The 18,360-nt window shown below is 44.1% G+C and overlaps 1 long non-coding RNA gene across 1 annotated transcript; it reads left to right on the top strand.

Moving 5' to 3' along the window:
- The first annotated feature begins 1,660 nt into the window (after positions 1-1,660).
- Positions 1,661-14,482, top strand: LOC140133954 (uncharacterized). The gene is made up of 3 exons (XR_011855989.1): positions 1,661-1,823; positions 12,703-12,882; positions 14,173-14,482. It is a non-coding gene; the product is annotated as an uncharacterized lncRNA (long non-coding RNA).
- Positions 14,483-18,360: the final 3,878 nt, after the last annotated feature.

Here is an 18,360-nt window from a genome sequence, read left to right as displayed (position 1 = left end):
AAAACACTTATTTACTGTGTTCTCTGCGCTGGATTCGGGTCCGGCCGGGATTCATCAAGGTAATTCCTCCGCCATCCACCAGGTGGCGCTGCTGCGCTGTAAAGCATCTGAACGCGCTGGAGTTCACAGGCTCGGGCTGAGTGAAGGTAAGCGCGTCCCAAGCGACACATTTCTTTTTTTAAATGCGGCTGTTTTTCCGAATCCGTCGTGTTTTTGCTCGGCCACCCCACCCGATTTCCGTCGCGTGCATGCCGGCACCGATGCGCCACAATCCGATCGCGTGCACCAAAATCCCGGGGCAATACAGGGGAAATCGGCGCAACTCGGAAATATTCGGGTAACACGTCGGGAAAACGCAAATCGGGCCCTTAGTAAATGACCCCCATTGTAGCTTCTCTCCAGAATGGTGGGTCCAGCAGGAGGACCTCCAAAGATATTGCATTTCTGTCAACACCTTCTCAATTTTTATACAGTTCCAAACAGCTATAAAATAGCACTGACAGCAGAATCTCTTGCCTGGGACTGCAGGAAGATTTGGTGGATTTGGTCCTATATGGTGAACTCTATCCTGGAGTGATGGTTTGAGTGCCCACAGAAATGGCTCTGAGTGCTACCTCTGGCACCCGTGCCATCGGTTCGCCACCACTGGACTAGACTATTGGATTTATTAGCATTACACCTGTGGTGTCTTTGTCTCTGCACATCCAGGCTGCATGGTAAAGGATCAGGCTCAGTGACTAAGATCCCTAAATGAGCGCCATATTCAATCCTACACTAGAGAGGGAGTACAATGGAGTCAATTGTTAACATGTGAAGTATATAAAAAGGAAAACTATCATTCAGGGGCCTAAACTGGGGAACAGAAAATATTACTGAATCTATGAATGGCCCAAAAATGGCCTTTTTACTCTGAGCTGCCCAATACTGCCTGGGGCTATATATTTGTTTTGACAACATAGCAGCAAAATACAAGAGAAACAAATTTCTGATGTAAATTATAATAAATCGACTATGCTAGAGGCCACACCCCTCCTTCTTAGCTCCGCTTCTGGGAGGAGCTTGGCAGAAATAGGAGAGGTGGGAAAAGTCACGAGTAGTGATGATCGGACAGCAAACAGCAAATGTTCAGGCTCGGGTCTGCAGAACATAAAGCTGGCAGCACATGTGCCCAACCATTTTGACAGTAGTGTTGACTTCACGGGGAGCGACTTTCCACTGGAAAATGACATTGTGATCGTGAGGGGAGGGGTTAAGGAAACCCTGATAAGTTGTGCTCTGCACCTCCTATTAGTTGACTTACTTTATGCCAAGACAAAACTAAGACAAAATTCTGTCGGTTCAGCAGTATTTTTGGCGCACAGACCTTTTTTGCAGTGAGATCACGCCCCTTTTAATAGGCCACGCCCCTTTTGTCGAGCTAGTTGTAGGAGAGCCAGAAACGTGTCTAAAACCCTTTATAAATGTGACACTTTTTTAGTGAAAACTACAACAGACTTTTGTCATAGACATTGGGGCAGATTTATCAAGCAGTCTGAAAGTCAGAATATTTCCAGTTGCCCATGGCAACCAATCACAGCTCAGCTTTCATTTCACCAGTGCTCATTAATATTTTAAAGGGGAGCTGTGATTGGTTGTCATGGGCAATTGGAAATATTCTGACTTTCAGACAGCTTGATAAATCTGCCCCATTATCCGAGTGCATGGACGTGGGTTATGTTTATAAGGAAATCCCTTCAATTTCACATGATGACACTTTCTGTATGACAAGGAAGACCCTTACTGTCCTGTCATAGAAAATATACTGCCGAATTATCACACAAAAGGTGAGAAATCACAGGATAAATCACAAGATTTATGAAAATGTCTGGAAGGAAAGCAGCCAATCACAGCACAGCTTAAGATTATATGCTGCTTTAAGAAAAATGGAGGCTGCACTGTGATTGGTTATACAAAGAAGAAGCTGGATAGAGAGGTAAGCAGTGTTCAATGGGGGATATAGGCGGTACGGGTGGGTGCCCAAGGCCTTTGGCTCCCCAGGGTAACAACCCCCGGCCATAAATAAAGATCGCCGCGGCTCACTTCTGGCTTTTTCACCCGGTAGCTCCATCTTCCCCAAGAGAAGACGGAGCCGCCGGAGGTGAGTATAGAGGTTTTTTTAAGGGGGCTCTTATGTGGACATTTCTGTAAAGGGTGGGGCCCTGCTGTGGCCATTTCATAAAAGGAGGGGCCATGCTATGGACATTTCATTAAAGGGGGGCTCTCCTGTGGACATTTCATTGAATGGGGCCCTTTTGTGGCCATTTCATTAAAGGGGGCCTCTGCTGGGGACATTTCATTTATGGGGGCATCTGCTGTGGCCACTTCATTAAAGGAGGCTATGCTGTGGCTATTTCATTAAAGGGGGGCTCTGCTGTGGACAGTTCTGTAAAGGGGGGATCTACTGGGGACCTTTCATTTATGGGGGCATCTGCTGTGGCCAGTTCATTAAAGGGGGCTCTGCAGTGGACATTTCATTAAAGGGGCCCTCTGCTCTGTGTAACTTCTAGAATGTGTTCTGTGATTTATTACAATCAATTCTATACAAACCCTCATACGTGTTATGTGTACACAGCCAAAAATACACTGTAAGCCGTCAGCAGCCCAGACGTCCAGTGACTCAGGTCTCCTGAGATGTGGACTGGAGGCGGTAATAACAGAAATATAATAAGATGAAGATTTATGGTGAAGGGAACTTCTACAGTCAGTTCCGTTGGAGTCTGCGATGTTAAAATTCTGTCAAATTTATCAAACAATCTGGAAGAATATGTGACGGGTATGAAAAGAAAGTCATCTTTGTTTCCTATAGCAACCAATCACAGCGCAGCTTAGATTTCTTATACTGACCTGGAGATTTGGAAGCTGAAATCTGGTTGGGTTTTTTTAATTAGTTAAATAAGTGTTTGATAAATTTGGTGCTTATTAAGGGTGATACTTCTGTTCCCAGATGTCTACATAACCCTAGGGCTGCACTTAGGGGGGGGGGCATAAGGTGTGTGCAACATCCCCCCCCTCCCCCCCGGGCTTAGCATTTTCTTGGGGCCTGGAGGCAGCCAGGGCCCAGAATACCGGATTGGCTGGCGGTTGCGGCCTAGGCACGCTAGTGTCACTGTGCTTGGTATGGGGACCGGAGGGCTGTACTGGTTCTCCCTGGGGCAACCCCTGAGTGTTTGTAAGATATGTCCCTGGGTAATGGATTTGGAAGCCTGTGGTGGTGACAGCCATATCCAGGGATCAGAAGGAGGCAACATTGTGCACGGTTCTTTATTGAACAACTGCCAAAACACTTTATGCTGGGGTGGTCATAGAGAGTTGGTCCACAGGTGCACACAGCCTGAGAGTAGGTGCAGCCTGGGTTGGTGCAGATGGAACTGAGTCCAAGTGGTGGAAGCTGCAATTTTGGGCTTAAGTCTCCAGACTTGCCCTGGGTGCCAGGCAGTAGGCCTGAGGCACTAGAAGTTCCTGGGATTAATGGTTGTGGCACTACTAAAGGTGTGTTCCTCACTTTCCTTGGGATAAGACCCTTAGGTAAAAGCATGAGGTCTCTCTCTGCTCTGACTGAACCCAACATGGAGTCTCTCACTCTGACCATGTGCTCTCCCCGAGCTGGGGTTTTTATGCTCCCCCTGGTCAGGTGGTAGCACCTCTCCAATCACCTTCCAGCTTATATAACTGACACATAATTGGACAATTACACACACCAGTTAACTGTTGCCTTGACAGGCAGTTTCAACAGCTGCAAATACACTATATTCAGTTTCAAGAACCTTCCTAAAGAGGTGATCAGTCTCCCTAACAGCTCCTGACCTAAGGAGGGCGCTATTAGCAACTACCAGCCTGCTTATGCATTGGCAGGGGTGTTGCATGTGTATATGTGGATAGTTCATAAGTTGAGGACATAAGTTGGGCTACACAAAGGGGAAATAAATATTTGTGTTTGATTAGTTCAGCTTGTGGGGCCTGTGGGCTGCAGAAAGAAGATTATTTTAAGTGGGGATCAATAGAAAGGGGGCATTAGGAGACTGCCTACATATATGACACTATGTTCCATCTGCTCAGTTCCTCCTGCTCTATAAAATTCAACCTGCAGATAGGACACTATGTACAATCTGCTCATCTCCTCCTGCTCTATAACATGCTGCCTGCAGATAGGACACAATGTACAATCTGCTCAGCTCCTCCTACTCTATAAAATGCAGCCTGGAGATAGGACACTATGTACAATCTGCTCAACTCCTCCTGCTCCATAATGTGCTGCCTGCAGATAGGACACTATGTGCAATCTGCTCAGCTCCTCCTGCTCTATACATACTACCTGCAGATAGGACACAATGTACAATCTGCTCAGCTCCTCCTGCTCTATAACATGCTGCCTGCAGATAGGACACAATGTACAATCTGCTCAGCTCCTCCTACTCTATAACATGCAGCCTGGAGATAGGACACTATGTACAATCTGCTCAACTCCTCCTGCTCCATAATGTGCTGCCTGCAGATAGGACACTATGTGCAATCTGCTCAGCTCCTCCTGCTCTATAACATGCTGCCTGCAGATAGGACACCTGTACAATCTGCTCAGCTCCTCCTGCTCTATAACATGCTGCCTGCAGATAGGACACTATGTACAATCAGCTCAGCTCCTCCTGCTCTATAACATGCTGCCTGCAGATAGGACACTATGTGCAATCTGCTCAGCTCCTCCTGCTCTATACATACTACCTGCTGGACACATTTACTACTTGCCTTATATCATTCTGCTTGAAGACAGGACACTATGTACAATCTGCTCAGATCCTCCTGCTCTATAACATGCTGCCTGCAGATAGGACACCTGTACAATCTGCTCAGCTCCTCCTGTTCTATAATATACAACCAACTGATGGGACACTATGGTTACTATGATCATCTCTTCCTGCTCTATTAAATGATGCTTGTGTATAAGAGGTTTCTGTGTACTTGCAGACAACCATTGGCTAAATGAGTCAGAATTTCCAGACTTTTATACAGAATCTATCACAGATTATTGGACTTTGCTGGATTAGTGTGACGAGTCTCAGGCGGCTCAGCCTGGTCCAGCCTTGAGACCTCGGTGCTGACCCAGTTTACACATCATGATGGTCTGTAATGTCCCTGTGCTGCTCCTGGCAGGTTCTGGTGCAGACTATTTTTATATTCGGTAACACGAGTCTTCATAGGACCCTCCGTGTCCTCGCACCTCCTGACACTCAGCTGTCATCAGGAGGGTCAGGAAATTTCCATTTATAAATCAGGAGCAAAAATCCTCCCCAATTGTATAGAAACATCATCTTGGACAACCCCAACCCCCAAATGTTTTGTAGTAATGGTGAGATACCAAACTAATTTCTAATCTATAATATATCAGAATTTACTGACAGTAAGGCTCCAATGGATCCTAGTAAGTAACATCAATATTAAAGGGGATGGGCGCCATTGAAGCCAAAAAGGGACATAATAAGCTCCATTTGGCTTCTTTTTCAGGTGTCTTTCATTTTGCTGTACAAAAAAGGTCCTCCAAAAGTGCTGGAATCTTACACAGTGGGAGGGGGTAGTGCTCCTGAGCAATGTAACAGTTTGGGAAGCTGCAGCATGGAGGGGCTCTGGTAACTCTTCAGGAGCCATATAGACTTGATTTTAGAAGGAAGGAGGCCATGGATACCTAGTAAGAGGATGGAGCTCAGCCTCACAGTCACATCCCTGGTTGAGACTCCTGGGTGCCATTTGTTTACTAAGGTTATTAGTATTTGGCTGTGATGAAGGCTTACAGTGTAAAATGTTACAGACTACAGGGAGACAACGCGAGTCACCACCTTCTGCTGCCAGAGGAGAACCTTCCCCCAGTCATGTATTCTGCTCTTTCCAGGAGATGACATGTTATCCTCTGCATGCAATTTTCAGAGATAGGATAGTCCACAGTAATGGTCGGGAGATTTGTACATTCACTGCATTAATTCAGGAATATAAATGGGATTAAGGAAATTAGGATAAGATCCTGCCTGACCATAGGACACTATGTACAACCTGCTCAGCCCCTCCTGCTCTATAACATGCTGCCTGAACATAGGACACTATGTACAACCTGCTCAGCTCCTCCTGCTCTATAACATGCTGCCTGCAGATAGGACACTACGTACAATCAGTTCAGCTCCTCCTGCTCTATAATATGCTGCCTGAAGATAGGACACTACGTACAATCAGCTCAGCTCCTCCTGCTCTATAACATGCTGCCCGCAGATAGGACACTATGTACAATCTGCTCAGCTCCTCCTGCTCTATAACATGCTGCCAGGAGATAGGACATTATGTACAATCTGCTCAGCTCCTCCTGCTCTATAACATGCTGCCTGTAGATAGGACACTATGTACAATCTGCTCAGCTCTTCCTGCTCTATAACATGCTACCTGCAGATAATACCCTATGTACAACCTGCTCAGCTCCTCCTGCTCTATAACATGCTGCTTGCAGATAGGACACTATGTACAATCTGCTCATCTCCTCCTGCTTTATAACACATTCCCTGCGGATAGGACACTGTGTACAATCTGCTCAGCTTATTCTGCTCTATAACATGCTTCCTGCAGATAGGACACTATGTACAACCTGCTCAGCTCCTCCTGTTCTATAACATGCTGCCTGCAGATAGGACACTATGTACAATATGCTCAGCTCCTCCTGCTCTATAACATGCTGCCTGCAGATAGGATACTATGTTCCATCTGCTCAGCTACTCCTGCTCTATAACACACAGCCTGCAGATAGGACACTATGTATAATCTGCTCAGCTCCTCCTGTTCTATAACATGCTGCCTGCAGATATGACACAATGCACAATTTGCTCAGCTCCTCCTGCTCTATAACATGCTGCCTGCAGATAGGACACTGTGTACAATCTGCTCAGCTCCTCCTGCTCTATAACAGGCAACCTACAGATAGGACATATGTACAATCTGCTCAGCTCCTCCTGCTCTATAACATGCTGCCTGCAGATAGGACACTATGTACAATCTAATCAGCACCTGCTCTATAACATGAATTGATGGGTCGTTCGCGAACGAGCCGGCACATAGAGCTGGCTCATTCGCATGAACAATGGGAACAGGCTCCCCTTAGTGAGCCAATGGCTCACCATCCCCCCTTTAACCCGATAAAATCAGGTTAAAAGTGGAGTGGTGTGGGGGGACTGATTGGCCTGTGGCTCCCAACATGCTGCCTGCAGACACTCCCGACACTTTTCCTGCACTTCTAGTTTCTAACAATTTTTTGGAGCAGATTTTGGTGCAAAATTAGCCCACTAAAAAAGAAGTCCAACAACTTCTAATGTGGTTTTACTTTTCTGTCTCATTTGTTCCTCTTACAGTGCAGGTGTCACAATAATGGAGGGCACTAGGGAGTACCAGGAGCAAGAGTCTCTTTGGTAAGAGTCTGTGGACCCTCTGGACCACCGCGGGTGATGTAGATGGTACTAGCCGACTCCCAGGACCGGAGTCTAAGGGGCACCTGGTCTTCACCAGAGCCCATCGCAAAGCGGGATGGTCTTGTTGCGGCGGGGTGACATCAGGTCGTTCCACGGGTGCGCCCAAAAACCACATCAAAATAATAAATGCCCCCAATGTCTGCAGCTGTGCGAAATTACAGACACAAGATTATAAGATTATTGGAAAGAATTCTTCAAGTGTTATTGGATTTGTGGTCACCACTCTATGAAGTAGTTAGAGGAATAGCACATGAGAAGTCCAGCGATAATACTGGAACCCTTCACTATCTATGACTCCGGGAAGGAAAGATTCTCCTCTTTAGGAATGGAGTCTGTGTCCTACAACATAAGCTGTTACATCATGGCCAGTAATGGATCATAGCCGGGGATTTACATGGCAGCGTCTCATTACACCATTACTAAGCTCCTCTGTGGTCACTGGAATTTGGGGAAGGGAATAGACAGCCAAATTCGTGCCTGAGGTCACCGCACACGGATGCCTGGGACGCTGTGCATTGTAGGGGCATGCATCTATGGAAGACAATTTATAGAAGTGAAGTCATCCCTGTGATACTGTGGCATCAGGGTGATGGAATATAAGGAGGTATCTGCAATCCTGCAAATGTAGGATTCTCCCCTATACAACATATACTCCTCCACATTGGGGCAGATTTACTTACCCGGTCCATTCGCGATCCAGCGGTGCGTTCTCTGCGGTGGATTCGAGTCCGGCTGGGACTCACTAAGGTAGTTCCTCCGCCGTCCACCAGGTGGCGCTGCTGCACTGAAAAGCATCTGAACGCACTGGAATTCACTGAGCCGGACCAAGTGAAGGTAAGCGCGTCCCAAGCGACACTTTTTTTGTTTTAAATGCTGCGTTTTTTCCAAATCCGTCAGGTTTTCGCTCGGCCACGCCCCCCGATTTATATCGCGTTCATGCTGGCGCCGATGCGCCACAATCTGATCGCGTGCGCCAAAATCCCGGGGCAATACAGGGAAAATCGGCGCAAATCGGAAATATTCGGGTAACACGTCGGGAAAACGCGAATCGGGCGCTTAGTAAATGACCCCCATTGTGTTCTTACACTTATAATTCTTCCCTATTCCAGGGCGTAGAAAGAACTGAAGTTATCATCAAACGTTCCCTATTTAGGTCTCCAAACAGTTAATCTAAATTCATCATCTTCTGCATTCTTTTAAAATTATAATTTACTGTTAAACTTAATAAACTTTTTTTTATTCTTAATTTAAAGGGAACCTGTCATCAGATTTTACCCCATTAAGCAAGCAGACCCCTAAGGTAGAGGATGAAATGTCCTTTCTAGAATTCTTTCTTTTATGTGAAATCTCCACTGTTTACCTATAAAAAGGAGCAGAGAATAGTCACTTTTTGCCTAAGATGGGTCAAGTTTAGAGGCTGCGGGGCATGACACTTGAATGTCTCTAGGATATGTCTAGGGACTACAGGACCATAGATCAAGGCATCTGAAGTGATTCTACCCCTGCAGCCTCTATTTTTGACTAATCTCTGGCAAATATGACTCTTCTCTGCCCATTTTTAAATTACACTGGTGGAGATTTTTTTTTTTTTTTTTGAGATTTCACTTAAAAGTGAATTCTAGAGAGGACTATTAATACCCTACCTGAAGGGGCAACATAATATGTAAGACCACATGATCACCAATTGCTGTAATAAGGATTTTCTGAGCCTAAACGCTTTAATAGCATTCTACTTTTCCATATTCTTATATTTCCATAGTCCAGTATTATTTGCCTGTAATGAGGAAGATTGCTATTAAGGCTTTTGCTAACTGCAGGTGAGTTTGTAGCTTTTGTTACATGTTTCTACCTTTTATATCAAGGGTCAAGCGTTCAAACTAAGACTGAGCCCTAAAGGAAATTGTATTGTATATGTATTTATAGATGTCTTTGGAGCTATTTCCTGTCGTGTGACAAAAAGTGTCAAAAACTAAATAAAGTTTCTAATGACTTGAACTGTTTGTCCACAAATAGCAAAGTTTCCCAGTGTAAGTACAATCCCTTCAAAGGGTCCTGCATACCGAGCTGACAATGTTAAACCTTGGCTTGTCACTACGATTTTCAGGTCATATGACCCACCGGCAGCCGCTTACTGCACTTCTGTTGACGCGCCCCTGTCGTGTTTTAGTGAGTCAGGTGGTCTATCTGTAAGGACAAAGTTTATCAGTGTAAGTACAGTAATAGGGAATTGTTATTATACACTTTGTAGATGAATCATCAAGTGAGAAATTCTTTAGGTATGTAAGGATTTCATCTTTCGGGACAGCACGGTGGCTCAGTGGTTAGCATTACAGCCTTGCAGCGCTAGGTATCTGGGTTCAAGTTCCAGGGTCAACATCTGCAAAGAGTTTGTATGTTCTCTCCGCGTTTGCGTAGGTCTCCTCTGGGTCCCCCCACACTCCAAAACATACTGGTAGGATGATTAGATTGTGAGCCCCATTGGGGACAGGGACTGATTTGGCAAAACTCTGTGCAGCGCTGATCTTTTAGATTACCTCTCTTTATCTATCTGCTTTGTTCAGACTTGAGGATCTTTAATATACACAGCTCACTGCCAGAGAAGGACCAGAGAATGTTTTTTACTTAATGAAGTATGTGGTAAAATTTACCAATTAAAAAAAAGTGCTTCAAAGACTTTGTTACACTCTGGGGCAGATTTACTTACCCGGTCCATTCGCGATCCATTCTGCGCCGGATTCGGGTCCGGTCGGGATTCATCCAGGTAGTTCCTCCGACGTCCACCAGGTGGCGCTGCTGCGCTGAAGTTCCCTGAAATGCACTGAAGTTCACGATCCTATCCTGGATGAAGGTGAGTGCAAGCTCCGCGACACAATTTCCTTTTTTAAATGCGGACGTTTTTCCGAATCCGTCGGGTTTTCGTTCGGCCAGGCCCCCCAATTTCCGTCGCGTGCATGCCGGCGCCGATGCGCCACAATCCGATCGCGTGCGCCAAAATCCCGGGGCAATTCAGGTACAATCAGCGCAAATCGGAAATATTCGGGTAACGTCGGGAAAACGCGAATCGGGCCCTTAGTAAATGACCCCCTCTGTATTACACTTCGCAGTGACAAGATTCAATAATCTGCTATATATAAACATTTCTTCAATTAGATGTTATTAAAAAAAATGTTCCTGTGTGAAGATAATTTCTCATAAATGTAATCATATGGTCCCTTAGAAACGAGACTGTGTCCTTGGATACGACCATCTCTGCTGGAAGGATTGCACACGGAAACAAACAGTTTTTGTATATGAAATGTCCCGGAGTTTATGTATATACTACAGCCGTCCAGGTGGTCAGACAGGACTCAATAGCGCATCTCTGGCCACCGCTGCCTAAATGTGAGGTGGTCGTATCCAGGGAAGCTATCTCGTTTCTAAAGGACAACATGGCTACATTTATGAGAAATTATCTTCACACAGGAACATGAACATGGCAAATGAATTAAATTAAATGTAAATGCCCAGATGGAAATACCCCTTTAAGGACTAACCAAAACATGATTTACATTGAGCATTATTTGCCTTTGTGGAACCTGTCGAAACTGAAAAGCCCTTCATGCTGACAGGTTCCCTTTAAGAAATGCTTATAATATAGAACACTTTACAAGATATTAGTTTATGTCTGGACCAGGAATTGACAGGTTTGCTTTATTGTAATATTGGATATAATGAAAAAACAAAAGTGCAATCTCAGATTCCTGCAGGAGCTATATGGGGTGCAGAAGTAACTATCAGGTCACCTCTCTTGGTGTAAGTTGTAATTGTAAATCTATAAAACTGATATCAATGAATATTTTGTAACAAGAAGAGGATCAGAACTAGAAGGCAGCAGTAGAAGTCCTTTATTAGATAGTTATGAGGAACTATGATCCAGAATATGTCTGATTACAGCTGTGTGTTATTAGTCCATACACATAAGGAAAACTGATGAAATCTAACGAAAACTTAATTTACAGCATACACAAAATAAGGTAAAAAAAGTATGATAAAGTAAAAAAAGTAAAAAAATAGATGTATGCAATACCCCTTAACCACCACCAGGTGGCACAGGCTGGCAGTTTAATGTGTCCCAGAGGGAGACCACAAATCAGGAGTGAGGGTATTTCTTATACAACACTGACATCTAGTGTTCATTTTTCAGAAGGCAAAATAAATTATTGCAGTTTGAAATTATCTGCAGGAGAAATGGAAAGGACACAATAGTAAATAGATGATTCTATAAGGAAATATATCTGTAGTATATGATGAATACCAATACTCGTACCCACCTCTAGGGTAACAGGCCCCTATGCTGTACAAACGAAGAATACCAACAAAAAACATACGAGACCATGTAACATACTACAAGTACCAATAAATATACAATATATAAATCTTTATTAATACACATAGACAATCAAAAATTGGACTTTAAAACCATACACATTAAAACCACAAAAACAAACAGAATGGTGGTGGTCAAATGCATTAACCATAGTATCGAACAATACATCACAACAATCTACAAGATAAATCCATGAGTGTAAAAATAAGGGCTATACCGAGCACAAAGAAATATAAACTGCATCACAATTAAATCACAAGTGTCAAAGCATTATACCTGTGCCTCAGGTCAAATTAGCCCCAGACCACCACCACAGCACCCCGACGCACGTTTTGCCGTCGCTTCCTCAAGGGGGTGTGCTTATTTTTACACTCATGGATTTATCTTGTAGATTGTTGTGATGTATCTGTAGTATATGTTTGGGTTGCAGTCATAACAAAAAAATGTGTGATTCCGCATTGTGAACCATAACACACAAATCACAACCATAAGAAACATAACACACTTCTCTGGAAGTTTCATTAGTACGGAGGAGTGAACAGAAGTTTGTAACTTGTAAAGTACGATAAAGTTAGCAAAGTTTTATGACACTTTATTTTTAGATAAGATCCACGGACATCCCCGGATTTGTTCTATGTGGTAACAACCTGTATAAGAAATATCATTATGTGTCATTTGTAACTATTATACTCTACAGCACCACCCACTGGTAGGGTAATTAATCCCAACAGGACTCAACCCTCTGGGCTTCTGTTTTAACTGTGCTCATTCTAAAAGCTATAACTTTTTTTATTTTTCCATTTACAGAGCTCTGCGAGGGCTTGTTGTCTGTGGGACAAATTGTACTTTTTAGTGGCGCCATTGAATATTCCATGCAATGTACTGGAAAGCAAGTACGGTGAAACTGACAAAAAAAAAACAACCTCCGCTTGATTCGTTGCGTGGGTGCGATCACAGGAATCGCAGATTTGTACAGGCTTATGATGAGTGAGTAGATTAAAAAATAAATATAAATGTTTTGTACAAAAAAGACCAGATTCAGAGGCCAAGACCTTTTTCATACTTTTCATACGGACCTGTGTAAGGTGTCATTTTTTTGCGGGATGAGCTGACCTTTTCATTTATATCAATTTGGGACAAATGTGACCATTTGATAATTTTTTAAAATTCTAATATTTATAGTTGGAAAATATACATCGACAGGTAAAAGGCAAAAAATCGACGTGATTTAAGTCATTTATTTGGCTCTGGTCATGATCCAGTTTATTTCTGTAATCTCATTGCTACTTGTACCAACAGACTAGCTCCAAAGCAGCGGGGGAGGGAGGGGAATAATAATAATAATTACTTTATTTATATAGCGCACACAAATTACGCAGCGCAGCACAGAGATTGTCAAATAAGTCCCTCTCCCCGATGGGGCTCACAATCTAATCACCCTACCAGTATGTTTTGGAGTGTGGGAGGAAACCGGAGGACCCGGAGGAAACCCACGCAAACACGGAGAGAACATACAAACTCTTTGCTGATGTTGACCCTGGGACTTGAACAGGTTTATAGTGCCTGTTCTTGATAACAGGTTTCCTTTAAAGGGGTTTCCCATTTTTTCAATAAATCTCTTCCATCAGACACGTCTCTGCATGTATATGTGCCACCTTTCGTAGCTTCAGCCTATCCCGGTTCTCAGCATGCTGACCTCTGCATATATACACAGCTTCCTCTCTCTCACTGCTCTAGGGCGTCCTTGTTGCGTCTCCCACTGCGCCTCTCTTTTCACTGTCCATCCTCACTGAAAGAGACAGGGAGATGGGAGGTAGAAGGAACGGGATGAGTCATAATCTTCTATTCAGTTGAGCTCAGATATATAAACAAAGAATCACTAAGAGTCTGCACACATCACAAAAGTAAGTAGCAGGAATCCTGAATCACCTGATAAACATTCATGAATCATTGAGCCAGTATATTATTATGTTACCAACTCCCTGAGACCCTCCTTTTAGGATAGCATCCCCTGAGTGTCATGGGCTTGGAATGGTATCTTTTCTAATTATGCAACTGCAGTGGATATGGATCTCTGTCATGTAAAACAAAGCATCAACTACTATAAAGATATATGCAGAAACAAATCAATCTATTCCTATACGAAAAATACAATAACAGACAATCCTTTAAGGCTTTCACTCCTATTACATGACTTCATTCACCTGCTGTTATTACTGTGATTGTGGATGTTATAGCTTCTGGCCAGTTGATATTTTTCTGATGGTTTCACTACAGATTATTGTCAAAATGTAACAGAATTTGTGACCCTGGAACAGAACGCGTCTTGTTTGCCAACTAGAGACTGTGTCAGCGCCTGATAGATGGAGTCATCCCATCAGCCTTCGAGGACTGCGTCTTATCACAGAGTCTCATCGCTCCAATGAAATTAGATTGATTTTCCACTTTCCAGTTTGGGTTTTCCTGTAATCTTTTAATTATAGACGGAAAAACATCTGAAATGTCAGTTTTCTTGTGTTACTGGATGTGGATGGAAGAAAATTGGCTGAATGTAACAGTGGAAAATAATAATAATAATAATAATAATGATGATCAATAAGAGGAGGATCTTATACTCCTAATACTGCAAATACTAGGACAAATTTGAAATCTGTTGATGAAAGAATTCTTTTGTTTGTGCCAAAAATTCCTTGCACCGCATTAATAAAGGGTTTAACACATTTTTTTAAATTTAATTTTTAATATGACATAAGGGACGTGGCCTCAGAATATTGGTGTAGTCTCAAAGGCTGTGTGACAAGTATTCTGCAAATGTGCCACAATTTTGTCTGGTCATACGTTTGTGCTCAATTAAACCTGATAGTCTTAAAGGGAACCTGTCACCAGGATGCTCATCTTTTAGCAAGGACAGGTTGCCATAGCCCATTACATGAATATTGAAAAGGTGCTTTTGTCAAAATTCTGAAAAAGTACAATTTTGTTGCAATCACTTAGTTTAGCTTACATGGCTCCCTGCCAGAATCGACTACTGAGTCCCGGGGAGGGTATTTCAAATCTAAATGGCCATCTGCTCCTGGATCCCTCCTCTGCAACCTTATTCTCCAATGCCTCCTTCTCCCTCCCACAAGCACCTCGTGCTGTCACCCATCGCTGAGGTCAGCTCACCGCAGCAAGCATTCCTGTGCTGAGCTCACTCACTCTGTCCCAGCCGCCCTGGCAGCGCACTAAGAGTGGAGACGAGGTGACTTGGGTTCACGTGTGCATGACAGAGGGATCGAGCTCACGGCACAAGCTCAGGAATACTCACTGCATAAGCTGTCGTCAGCAATGGGCAGCAACAGGACGAGCCTATGGGAGGAAGAAGGAGGGTCTGGAGTGTGAGGCTACAGATTATTTAGACAATCATTTAGATTTCAAATACCACCCTTGGACTCAGCAGCCGATTCTGGCAAGGAGCCACGTAAAATAAACCAAGTGATTGTAACAAAACTGTACTTTTCAGAAATGTAACAACCTTTGCACCTTTGGAATATTTATGTAATGGGCTATGGGAACCTGCCACCAGGAATACAGAAACTAGAGTAAATCCAGCAACCATCTTAACCATTTTCTATTAGCTATTTTTGCCAGTTTGCTGGAATAACTCTATTTTGTGTTCCATGCACTGTTGCTCTGTTGGCTTGGGATTAAGTTTTGTCAACACTGATTGTTTTTTAAGCTGTCACCAGGAATGTCAGCTGGTGACAGGTTCCAATAACCTGTGCTATGCTCATTTTAAAATGTCTTTGTCAGCATTCTGAACTTTGGCACTACTTTATTAAACTTTATTTTACTTTAGCTGGCTCCCAGCCAGCAGGGTGCGGTGAGTCCCGCAGGAAGAGCAGCTGCAGTAGCCTGTTTTCATGTGTCTCCTCATGTATTCTTCCTCTTCTCCAAACTTATCCAGCTCCCTCCCCTGCCGGCTCAATGCACATGATAGGAAGAAGGGATGGAGCTGAATGAGTGCGGGGGAAAGAAAGAATTCATGTGGAGACTGAACACAGTCACACTGGATCGGTGGGTCATATGACTTAATCTGACAGCCCAGGGTCCTTCTGCTTTCTGGTGGGTGGAAGGGGGCAAACAGACATTACTTTGTGCACTCATCCATCATTACCACTGCTGTATCAGTGGTCGGAGGTCTGTGCAGATGACCCTGACACATCTATCCAACCAATGCTAGGGAGTGGCTATAGTGAAGGGGTGTGCAGACAGTAATGTATATATACTCCCTTCATCCACAGGACATGGGACAACCCAGGAAGTCCTGCTGCCCGGGGGTGACATGACCTGCTTTACAGACATTTTACCAGTAAATACTACATAGTTTTTGTACTTTCCCTGGTAAAGTTTTGTAATAGTGCCCAACACCTTTAAGATAATTTTGATCATTAAACCACAATTTGGGGGCAATAAATATAAAATGCTCTGTACCTCAAAGCCTTCAAAGGGCTAAATTGCACCCCTAAAAATATTTTACATTTTTCTGCATTATCTGCCATAAAACTCAGTTATCTAACTACAGAACTGCACTTTTCTATTGCTTTTAGCAGTGGCTATGTATCCGTTTTTCCCCAACACTAACAATGACAGCTAATACATAAGGACATACTCAGTAGTGGATAATAATACAGGCAGTTTGGGCCAAAACCTTCTAGGGAGCCCATGGCCACCCAAACCACCCACTAAATTTTTTACTCAGAAGGGCGCTGGTAGAGGCGCCCTTAAGATTAAAGTGGTAGGGGCCCGAGGCACACAACCCTACAGCCCTCCATATAATCCAACCCTGCTGAGAGTATATGTAATCAGTATATGATCAGTGGGGGCCCAATACCTGTACCGCACACTAAACAGTCAATTACCAGAAGCTTCTGGACACCAGAATCTGTACAGAGGCTGAAACCAGGAGTAGAGGGTTAAATACACTGAATAATAGGGAATTGCAGTGCAGATCTTATTCAATCTACTATTGTGGGGTATGTGTTTGGACCCCCACTAATCACATACTAACCAACGAGTCTGAGAATATGAGAATACATATGGGGGCACATTTACTAAGGGCCGTGCGCCAGTTTTCTCTGGGACTTTGCACATTCTTTCTAGTACAATATGCTTGCACAGGTATTTAAGAAGTGTCTGCGCCACATTTGTCGCACGTGACCCTTTTGTGGTGCGGCTGCACTATTCTTCACACAACACAAATTTTTGCACTGAAAGGGATCTCGGTGCTCAGTCGGATCATGCGCCACATTTATTATGCCAAGTCCAACAGAAATGTGTTGCATGCCTCATGTTAAAAAGTAGTGCACCAAGAAAATCGTGGTGCCCTCTGTCGGGGCGGTGCAGGAGGCACCAGATTCATGAAGAACGTGCGCCAGAAAACACCCCCTGCACACTAAATAGGTAACTGCACATAGTACACACTGCACTGTTTTTAGTAAATGTGCCCCATGGGGTAATCTGCTGGAAAACGGAAAATTATTATTTAGCCTAGAGATGAGCAGAGCCGTTCAGGTTTGGGTTCGCTGAGTTTGGCCCAATCTTGAACAAAAGTTCAATTTGGTTAATCATTACACTGATTGCTGGCACCGATTGCGGGTGTTAACCCTTTAAATGTCACCAGCAAAGCTGTTGGGGAGTGACGATCCTAAGGAAAATGGCTGCACCTGCAATGGGTGCTTGCACCCAGGTATTGGGGTTTGGATAACCACACTGAACTTTCGATCAAGATTTGGGGAGCGTCTGCGCTGGGATATTGGCGCACATAACTCTTTTCGTGGTGCAGCTGCGCTGGCTTCCATGCAACACAAATCGCAAGATAAAGCACTCACATACACCAGAAAAAAGCAGGTGAACTTCGGCGGACCTTAGTGAATCCCGGCAGAACCCGAATCAGTGGCGGAGAACCCGCCGCTGGATCGCGACTGGACCGGGTAAGTAAATCTGCCCCATTGTGATTACATGTATACTGGTGTTGGCCCATCTATATGGGATTAGTCAATGGACCCATAAACATAGTGCAAGACAATGCACTTACATGCACCGGGAAGAAGATGGTGAACTCCGTTGGACCTCAGCAGGGAAGTGACACATGCAGGATGTCGGGCGCACGATCTTAGTGAATCGCTGCAGAGTGCATTGGAGTCGGACAATGCACTTTCTGTGAACTCGGCGGACGGGTTAGTAAATGTGCCCCCTTGTGTTCTGGACCCTTACCCACAATGTTTGTCACGGACCTGAACATTGTAGTTTGGGTACACTCATCCCTAGAGATGGCCCCCTTTATATCACGACTATGGAGGGAGTGAAGCAGTAATCCCCCTCCCTCCCCACTCCCCAGTACTGATACTGATCGGTGACCGCTCCTTATTACTATGTGATTTGTAACCCGCACGTCTCCACATCAGCGCAGATTGTCTAGCGTGC

The sequence above is a fragment of the Engystomops pustulosus genome, chromosome 5 (genome assembly GCF_040894005.1).
Source record: "Engystomops pustulosus chromosome 5, aEngPut4.maternal, whole genome shotgun sequence".
Taxonomy (NCBI): Eukaryota; Metazoa; Chordata; class Amphibia; order Anura; family Leptodactylidae; genus Engystomops; species Engystomops pustulosus.
The sequence above is the reverse complement of the archived record's forward strand: the minus strand, read 5'-3'. Positions and strand labels throughout refer to the sequence as shown.